The sequence below is a fragment of the Nanorana parkeri genome, unplaced genomic scaffold (assembly GCF_000935625.1).
Source record: "Nanorana parkeri isolate BGI_ZX_2015 unplaced genomic scaffold, ASM93562v1 scaffold2179, whole genome shotgun sequence".
NCBI classification, from domain to species: Eukaryota; Metazoa; Chordata; class Amphibia; order Anura; family Dicroglossidae; genus Nanorana; species Nanorana parkeri.
Window position 1 is genome coordinate 59,489 of NW_017308447.1, and position 9,474 is coordinate 68,962.

Sequence of the window (9,474 nt, forward strand, 5' to 3'; positions counted from 1 at the left end):
TAAGTAAATAGTAAATAAAACATCACACTGTGAAAAAAAGTCCATTAATTGAAAAAAAAAGCCAGTTTTTGACAAGTCCTTTGTTGTTAAAAAAAAATTGTCCAACGTTTTAGTCCAACGTCATTCATGATGAACGACGCCCACCGACTGGCCGAAATCAAAAAAGTCCCGCTGCCCGCCCAAATGAAAACAATTTTGTTGTTCTCTGTGTCCTGTTCTGTAGATTTCCCTTAAATTCCTGTCTCAGGAGCCCCAACAAGAAGTGAGTGCTAATTTCTACAAACTAAAGGGATTTCCTTTTACACAAGTTGTCACCAGAACAGGTGTCCCCATTGGAAGACTTCCATCACTTTTCTTGCTGTTTTGGTTACAATGATCGTCAGGACACATAGAGGGGTGACTCTCTCTGTCATGGACACAGGCAACAATAAAAACTTGCCAAAGGTCCCAACCCTTCCATACACCATCCAAATCTAAAAGAGGTTTGTCTGTACACTTTAAGGTAAAATAAAGTACATTTTGCAGAAACTAAAATACACTATGAGGGTTACTCACTTACCTGACGAAGGATCCAGCCATAGCTTCGGCCGATCCTTCGCCTCACTTCGACCCTTTGGTTTAGTGTAAATGAAGGGCTACTGTAAGGGCTATTCACAATAGCCCGTACGGCAGCCGAAGGCGGACGAACGGCTCAGCCAAGTCAAACGCATATGCTTCGGCTCGGCTGTGACTATGGAAGTGAAGCGGGGAAAAAGGTCTGCCGAAGCTGACCATTCTCCCTGCAAATGACAACAGCTGGGTGGAGCTGGGCTGGGCTGTCATTAAATAACAACTGGGTGGAGCCAGCCGTGACATCACGGCTAGCTCCGCCCTTTTGTTTTGATTTGTCCAGGACCTACGGGCAGACTGTCACATGCCGGACAAATGTAAACAGTTGAGCAGAGCTAGCTATGATGTCACGGCTAGCTCTGCCCTATGATGTCTCTGCCCAATTGTTTATAGTTTGCCCGCATCTGTCAGAATGTCATTCTGCGGCGGGAGTTCGTCGCACGGGTCAGCAGGCCTCTGGGTTTTTTTTAATTATTATTTATTTAGGTATTATTTTCATTTTTTTTATTTCACCGAGCCATCGTCGCGGACAACGCTGGACGTCGTGACTGACCCTGGATTACGCCGTTGGGTCAATTTATTGTTTTTTTTAAATAAAGGAATTCTGTTTTGTTTTTATTTCAAGTAAAGGACTTTTTTATTAAAGTCTGGTCTGTTTATTTATATTTTATTAAACTCCTTAGTGAATAAGTAGGGGTAAAAGTACATCAGCATGGGGACAAGGTGCTTTTCCAGGGGGGACCCTGGAAAAGCACCCTCCCGGCGCCGAGGGCATGTGGCCTGGTATGGCAGAGAGGGGGGGCACTTGCTCGTCTTTTCCTGCCTTGCCAGGCCTGTGCCCAGATCAAGGGTCTGGTTGGGCATTTTAAGTGGGACACCATGTTTTTTTTCCCCATTTTTGGGGGTGGGATTCCTTCCTAAAATTCCTGCCAGACCTAAAATGCCTGGTATGACTTTGGGGTGAACCCCACACACTTTTTTTTTTAACTTGATGTGCCTCCTAACTTTCCTACCAGACCTTAAAGGGTTTCTAAACCCTCCGGTGTTTTTGCATACATATGAGGCTAGCAAGCAGTAGATATATGCAAAAAGTAAAAAAAAAAAAAGAAAAAACGCTTTAACAGCAGTTTAAACTTACCTGTGTCTTCGCCCCGCGCTCCCGTCCGAGAATCCGAAAATGCTCAGGCTGCCGCGGGCGCATGCGCAGTTCGGATTTTCGGCCGGGAGACGAAGAGAGACGCAAGGTAAGTATATGGACGTGTGCACCCGCATGCAGACACCGCGGGACAGGAAGTGCCAGCAAGGACAGAGGAGTCAGCGCTGGATCGGAGACCCGCCGCACGGCTGGAGGGACAGATGAAAACATCAGGAAAGAAGGAGAAGATCGAGGTAAGGTTTGGGAGGGGGACACCACGCTGTTTTTTTTATTTATTTTTTATTTACTTTTTTTATTTTCTTAACTTTTATAAATTTTGTATCATTTATTTAAATAATTTTTTCAAATTTTTTTCCTTTTGTTTACATTCTTTTTTATTCTGCTCACTACCTCAGAAATAGCGAGCAGAATAGCCGAGTCAAATGCGGCATTCGGCTATTCACTCACTACCGTTCGGCCCCTATGAGAATAGGGGCAAACGGCAGCAAGTGAACTGCCAGGGCTTCGCCTGAGTCGAAGTCCCTCTGCACTTTGGCTGAAGGCAGCCAATGTACGGCTGATTTTAGCCGATGTACGGCTGAAATCAGCTATACTGAGCTGAAGTGAATAGCTGAACGACGTTCGGCTCAGTTCACTTCGGCTCGTTTATTTACTTGCCTGCCTTCAGCAGCTCTGTGAATAACCCTTTATATTTTGCCTTTATATTCTGAATAGTTGCAGATTAATTGATTATTTTTTGTTTCTTTATTTTTAGATTGTGAAATAAGAAATCATGACTTCTGGCAGAGAAGCTGCAGAGATGATAAAACATCTCAAATGGAAATTAATGGAAGAGTTTGAGGAGGACGTGGAGGGTTTGTGTGATGAGCTGGGATCTCAAGGCCTCATAACCCTGGATGATATGAGAAAACTCCTATACATTGAGGATCCAATAGAGAGAGTTGAAAAAATAATGGACATTATACTTCAGAAAGAAGAAGACTGTCAGAAATTCCTGAGCCATCTTGAGAACATGATTCCCAGATTTCCAGCACTGAGGAATCTTTCCCAGCACTTTCCAGAAAGTGAGTCACCTCAGTTACAGGAATAATTGGGGTCGGGAGTTATATGTTTGGCCTACTGAGCTTCCACATTCTACCATTCTACAGCCGATAGAGAAAGTGGAGATGACTTGTGACTCCTCCAAGTAGCTCCTGTACTTCCTTTTACTGTACCTTAATAGACCCCCCCTCCCTGATAATTTGTAGACATGTAAATTTTGTTATGAATTTAATTAGATTCGTTCATTCGGATGCATCCGAATTTCCGAATTCAAACTCAAACGAATGGCAACAAATCCAAGTCCATTAAATGAAAATTCAGTCCCGTCAGAATTTTGTTCAAAACAAATCTAAATCAGACATGTGACTGTTATATATTTTTTGCTGTTGAGGGTTGCGTTACCGGCAAGGTCATGTGACTTAATTCCGAAAATAAAAATTCAGCTGGATCTAAAATCCGAATAATGAACCAAACCAAATTTTGGATCTGAAAAAATGAAAGAAATAAAAATCCCAATTGATCAGAAACACACTAAACTATTTTTTTGCGGGGTTACATGTCTAATAGTTTGTAAATTATCTGCAGGGTCCGGTGATATTCACTGTGGGGCCTCCTAGAACGTCCCAGCCCTAGTGTGCCCCCTGTACATGCACACTGCAGTTTTCTATTCATTACCTGAAATTCTACCTCTTGTTACCTATAAGCATTGAGGCTTTACAGGTGCCAAATTATAAGACATATATTCCTTAAAAACATTCCATTTATTAAATCCACAAATCATATGAAAGAGTCACATAGTGTTATAAACAAGAGCTGTGCTTGGCTATACACCTCCCCATAATACAGGGGGACCTCCTTAGGCCACTACTATGTACCATACTTTATAGAACTATGAATTATCAAGAGGAACAGTCTCTGTTTTCATCAAGAGGTCAATCACAGTGGCCCAGTTCTATGGGTATTAAACCTTGCTTCCGCAGGAAAGAAGGTTTTCTGTGAAATCATATAAAAGGCTTTTTAACTGTTCATACGATTTGTGGATTTATTAAATTAAATGTTTTTAAGGAACAAATTTCTTCTTATTTGGTGCTTTTAAAGCCCCAGGTTATAGGTAAAGAGTGAGACAATTACAAAGGGGTTCCCACTGAATCTGGAGGGGAAGTTTATAATCATTAATGTAGAAGGAAAGGCTATCAAATAAACCGTCTTTAAAGAGTCACCTCCCCACTGCTCTTATATTTGCTGCATAAAGTTTCTTATAAATTCCAATGTAAATATATTTTTTAAAATATTTTTGCAAGCAGCCACGTAAAGTTCCAGAGAGTGTGCCTGTCTGTGCAGAACCTACAATGCCACGGAATTCTTAGAGCAGTGATGTCAACCCACGCAGCACCTCCCCCCCCAAATACAAACACCGCCAATGTAACAAAAGTATTCACAATGACCACCAAAGTAACGAAAGTGTTTACAATGACCGCCAATGTAACGAAAGTTTGCACAATGACCACCAATGTAACGAAAGTATTCACAATGACCACCAAAGTCACGAAAGTGTTCACAATGACCGCCAATGCAACGAAAGTTTGCACAATGACCGCCAATGTAACGAAAGTGTTCACAATGATCACCAATGTAAGAAAGGTATTCACCTTAAATTTTCTTCTTCTTATTGCTTAGCAGTGGGAGGGGGTGGCATTTGCATATAAATAAGCTGCGATATATACATATGAATGGGTCATGGCTTATTGATATGCAATATACCGCGGCCCATTCATATGCTAATATATATCGGCAGGAACAGTGCAGGAAGAACACTGCACTGTTCCTGTCGAGATATTAGCATATGAATGGGCCGCGGTCATTTGCACATCAATAAGGCGCAACCCATTCATATGTAAATATCGCAGCTCCAGAGAGATCCAATAGCAGAGGGAGCTGGGTGAGGAGGTGTTTTTCCGCCCTCCCCCACCAGTGCCCTCAAGCCGCCGTTTGTGCTGCCTGTATGGTAGCGCCGGCCCTTGCCCCACCGTATCCGTTGCTCTAATGCATTGTTGGCACTGAGAGATACTGCCTAGCAGCCGCACAGACAGAGGCACTCACAGGAACTTTATGATCAGATGACCACTTCCAAAAGATTTTTAAAAAGATATTTAATTGTGATTTGTTAGAAGATGTGTGTTGCAAATGGAAGAGCCTCTTCACACATGCTGCATGCCAAAACACTAACTTTTAGTGTACAGCAAAAATAGTTTTCAGATTTGAAGTGACTGGCATTAATCTGGTGTGAAAATATGCCAGCCACTTCTGTATGTGTGGACAAACCCTAAGAGCAGTGGGGAGGCAACGTGTAAAAGGTGGGTTATATTATACCACATGGGCAGCTATAGGGGTAGTTCTGAGTTTGCTCTTGGGCTTAGTGCTGTCACCAACAGCTGGCAGTTCCAGAACAGGATGCAAAGGATCACTGAGTCCCGCTGTCATTTTATAGTGATGGGATAAAAAGTCGATGTCTCAGCATCATTATAAAATGGCAATTTGGACTCATTAAAAATAGCTATTTAATAAACTTTAGCTGTTTCAAATGCCTGAGCAGTATTTTCATTGGAACTCCAAGATTATTTTTCTTTTTGGTTTTGGCTGCTGTCATCAGCACAGGAGGACTCATCTTCCAACCAATCATTGTAGGGCTCTTGTAATATATGAATAGGTTAATGTTATAAGAATGTTTGTTCTGTAGTCCTAAAGTTGTCCATGGTCTTGGCCCTGCTTGTCCTCTGATGACCATTGCTTTTGTTTCCAAATCCAGTGGTGGGTAGCATGATAAAAATGTGGACAGCTCTGAATACTTTGATAGCCTTGTATTTATCCACTGAAACATACGTTTGGCATTGGTTTCCAAGATATAAAACCGTTCAAACACACATTTATTGTTTTAAATGAATCATATTAGTATTGCTTAGTCATATTTTATATGGTAACAACCTTATGTTCTTTTTACAGATAAATTGAAGACTTTCCATAAACTTCTTAACAGTTTAAATATGAATTATTCAACTGACTCCAAACTGACATTGAGGCACACCCTAGAAATCGGAGAAGAGATCCTGAATGATGTCCATCCTCAGACTATTCAGGATATACCATGGCACGTTTTGAGAAAGCTGATGGCCTTGAACAGAGCTGCACTTAATACTCACTATGAAAATGATACCCAAATAAACAATTTTAATGAAAGCAACTTCATTTTTGACTCATCCGTGATTGAAGAGGAAAGTAGTTCATCTGAATCTATTCACCCCCTGGATGTCCTCTGTGTTCTGCTGCATTGTTCAGACAGTTTTTTACAACAAGAGATTGTGACCAAAATGGCCATGTGTCAGTTTGCTGTCCCTCTGCTGTTGCCTGCTGGTGATGGGTCACAATGCACCTTCATGCTTTGGGCAATGAGGGACATTGTGAAGAAGTGGAGACCTCAGTCACTAGCTGACAGTAAAGGGTTCAATGAGGAAAATGTTGTGAATATTCCTATGCCAATTTTCTCCTTCATCAGACTGGGTAACACCAAACTATCCAAATCTAAAATCCTAAATCAAGTTCTCAGTCCAGCCGAGCAACACCACAACTTCTTCATACATGATGATATGGAGGGAGGAAACATTGAAAGGCAAATATCCGATGGACTGGTAGAAATGTCCTGGTATTTTCCCTGTGGTAATTCTGATGTCTTCCCAGAACCCATCACAGTGGCCAACCTACGAGGAGACCTGGAGACCAACTGGGACCAGTTCACATTTCTGACTCGAGTCTCATCAGCTGTAATTGGGCAATTCAGCCTGACCCCAACCTCAAATCCTCAGATTACTGGAAATACATTTTTGTACATTTTAATAAAGAATTTGCAGAGGAATATATTGCAAAACCAGCAAAACTGCCAAAAAACTGGAAGAAAATCACAGAAGATCAGGCTCTTGCAAGTTTACAGGAATCTATTAAAATCAAACGAAAGTAACATATCTGTATTCGTGTCGTCACATCCACAATATACAGAATATGTTTTTTATTAACATTACAGATATATTTTGTTAGTTTTTGGTATATCAACTCTCCGTAGCCTAATTCCTCATTTGCAAACTCTGACAAACTCCCTGCACCCAAAGTCCCTTGTGAAAAGGAAGAGCGGATGTGAGTGAACACTTTCAAAACCAAGCATTGGAATATGTCTGCATTTAAAGCTTGTTTTGAAGTTTGCCTCAAAGTGTACGAGTTAATGCACGCCTGATGACACACATTATGCTGCACATTATTGTGCATTGTTTTACACCCAAATGGGCTGCCTAATGCACCAATAAAAGTGCATGCACTTTTATTGTAACACCATGCACTACAAAGCCTGGTACAGTGTAAATGTGTATTGTGGTGCATCGTTCATCCATTCGCAAGGTGCACCGGGGTGAATGACATCACAATGCGCCAACACGAGTAGCTAGCTTTACCGTAACATGCCCATCACCGCAGCACATACAGCACAGCAATGAATTAATAAAATGAACTAGGATCACACTAATCCAGCACGTTATTAATCTCACGTGCCCCACTCAATATGGCCGCCGCTTGAGTGGGGCAACTCAGAATAATAACGTGCTGGATTAGTGTGATCCTAGTTCATTTTATTACTTCATTGCTGTGCTGTATGTGTATAGGTCATTGCTGTGCTGTATGTGTATAGGCCAATGCCTTGGCTGGCGCTCATGCAGAAAGTTCTTGGGCAAACTCACCGGCCCAAGTGGCTGCGTCGGCTAACAAAGGGGGAGGCGTCCGGTGACGTCACGGACATCGACGTTACCGGACTCCTCCCCCTTCCCTTCGTTAGCCGTCACCGGACGTAGCCACTTGGGGAAGGGGGAGGAGTCCGTTGACGTCCGTGACATCACTTGATCTCCGACGGGACTCCCGGAAGCCGGCGGAGAGGTGAGTGTTTTCATTAGCAATCAAAATAATTTTAATCGATCAAAAAGTTTAACGATTAATCGATCAATTAATCTTTAATTTCCACAGCCCTACTTTAATTATATATATTTTTATTACAGAGTTTTTTTGGCCGTTACCAACATCTCAAAAATCTTCCCAACATTGGAAGCAAATTGTACAGGTCTATATTACAGCGCTTCTTAAAAATAGACAACACAAAAGCTTTAAATCAATCTCTTAAAACCAGATCTGCCCCCCCAAAAAGACTTAGAAATGATTGAGCTTAGCTCCTCCAGGGCTCGTGGATGTGACTGATGCATCTGGAACAGAATGGTTACAAGTATTTTGTGCAGTTGTTTTCTGAACTCTGTTAGGCCACAGGAGAGCATTTGCCATTGTGTCAGAGACATCATCATACTTTACATCAGTACCGCCATTTTACTATCATTGTCATTTTTAGGTGCCCTACACGCTGAGACTTTGTTATTGTTATACTTTTTGCCTTATTACTTTTTATAGGATTTGTCTTTCTATCTTTAGCAATGTGCCTTCCATGTTAAGCTTTTGTCAGCCTCATTTCCTTTTCAATTTGTATTCTTTGTAGCTGTGTGGCAATTAAAGTTTATTTAGATGCATATCATTTTTAAAGGAGAACTATGAGGTGAGTGCTTTTCACTCACCTCATAGTTCTAGCCGACCTGTGACAATGAGACTGTCACAGGTCGGCTCAGTAGATCGGGAGGTGAGCGAACACATACCGGGTTCGCTCCCCTCTCGATCCTGACACGGCTCTCTGCCGTGACAGGGGAGGGGCTGGATTCCCCTCTCCCCGCTCCGATCCGCCAGCGCTGACTAAGGGAACGGACGGACAGGGGAGGGGGCGGGTACAGCTGGCTCTGCCTCTAGATAGGCAGAGCCAGCTGTCACTCACGCAGCTGGGCGGATCTCGACATCGATGTCGTGATCCGCTCCGGCTGCGGCATCTCAGTATACCGCGAGCTGTAGCTCGCAGTATACTGAGCCTAGGGTGGCGGGAGGACGCTAGTTTGTGTCCTCCCGTTACCCTAAGGAGAACTATGGAGAAAAGCCATGACCCCATAGTTCTCCTTTAATATAAGAAGTAACCCCCAATGATTTTGGTTTTAATCCTCAATACTTGTTTCATAATGTATAGCAATAAATCATGCAATGTGTTCACAATAAATTGATTTTAAACCTTCTCCTTTATGTCGGGTCTTTTGTTTGCAATTTGAACTCCCAATCTATGTACTGAGATGTGACCCTCAACATGGGGAATTACTGCACTCTAGACATTTATAAATCTATTATTATACATTTATGTAATACAGCTATATAGTTGACAAAAGAAAGCATTTAATTTACAAAGCTATCTCTCCATGGTAAAGATACTTATTTTTAGCTGAGTCCAATTAAATTTGAAAATAACAGTCACGTAGCTAGAATAGAGATTCCAATCCTTGTGGTAAAGCTGTGTAACTTGAGTCTCATGTATTTTACATGCAACTAGTTACATTTCTGAAATTGTCTTGAAATCGGCCTCTTATAATCCCCTGTACAACAGCAGTCAAACTTTGAGAGGAAGGAGCAGCACTACCAACCAATCAGCTTCACATATATATATATATATATAGGGCCGGCCTTAGGCCTTTAGGCGCCCTGTGCGAGAAAGCTTTACAGCG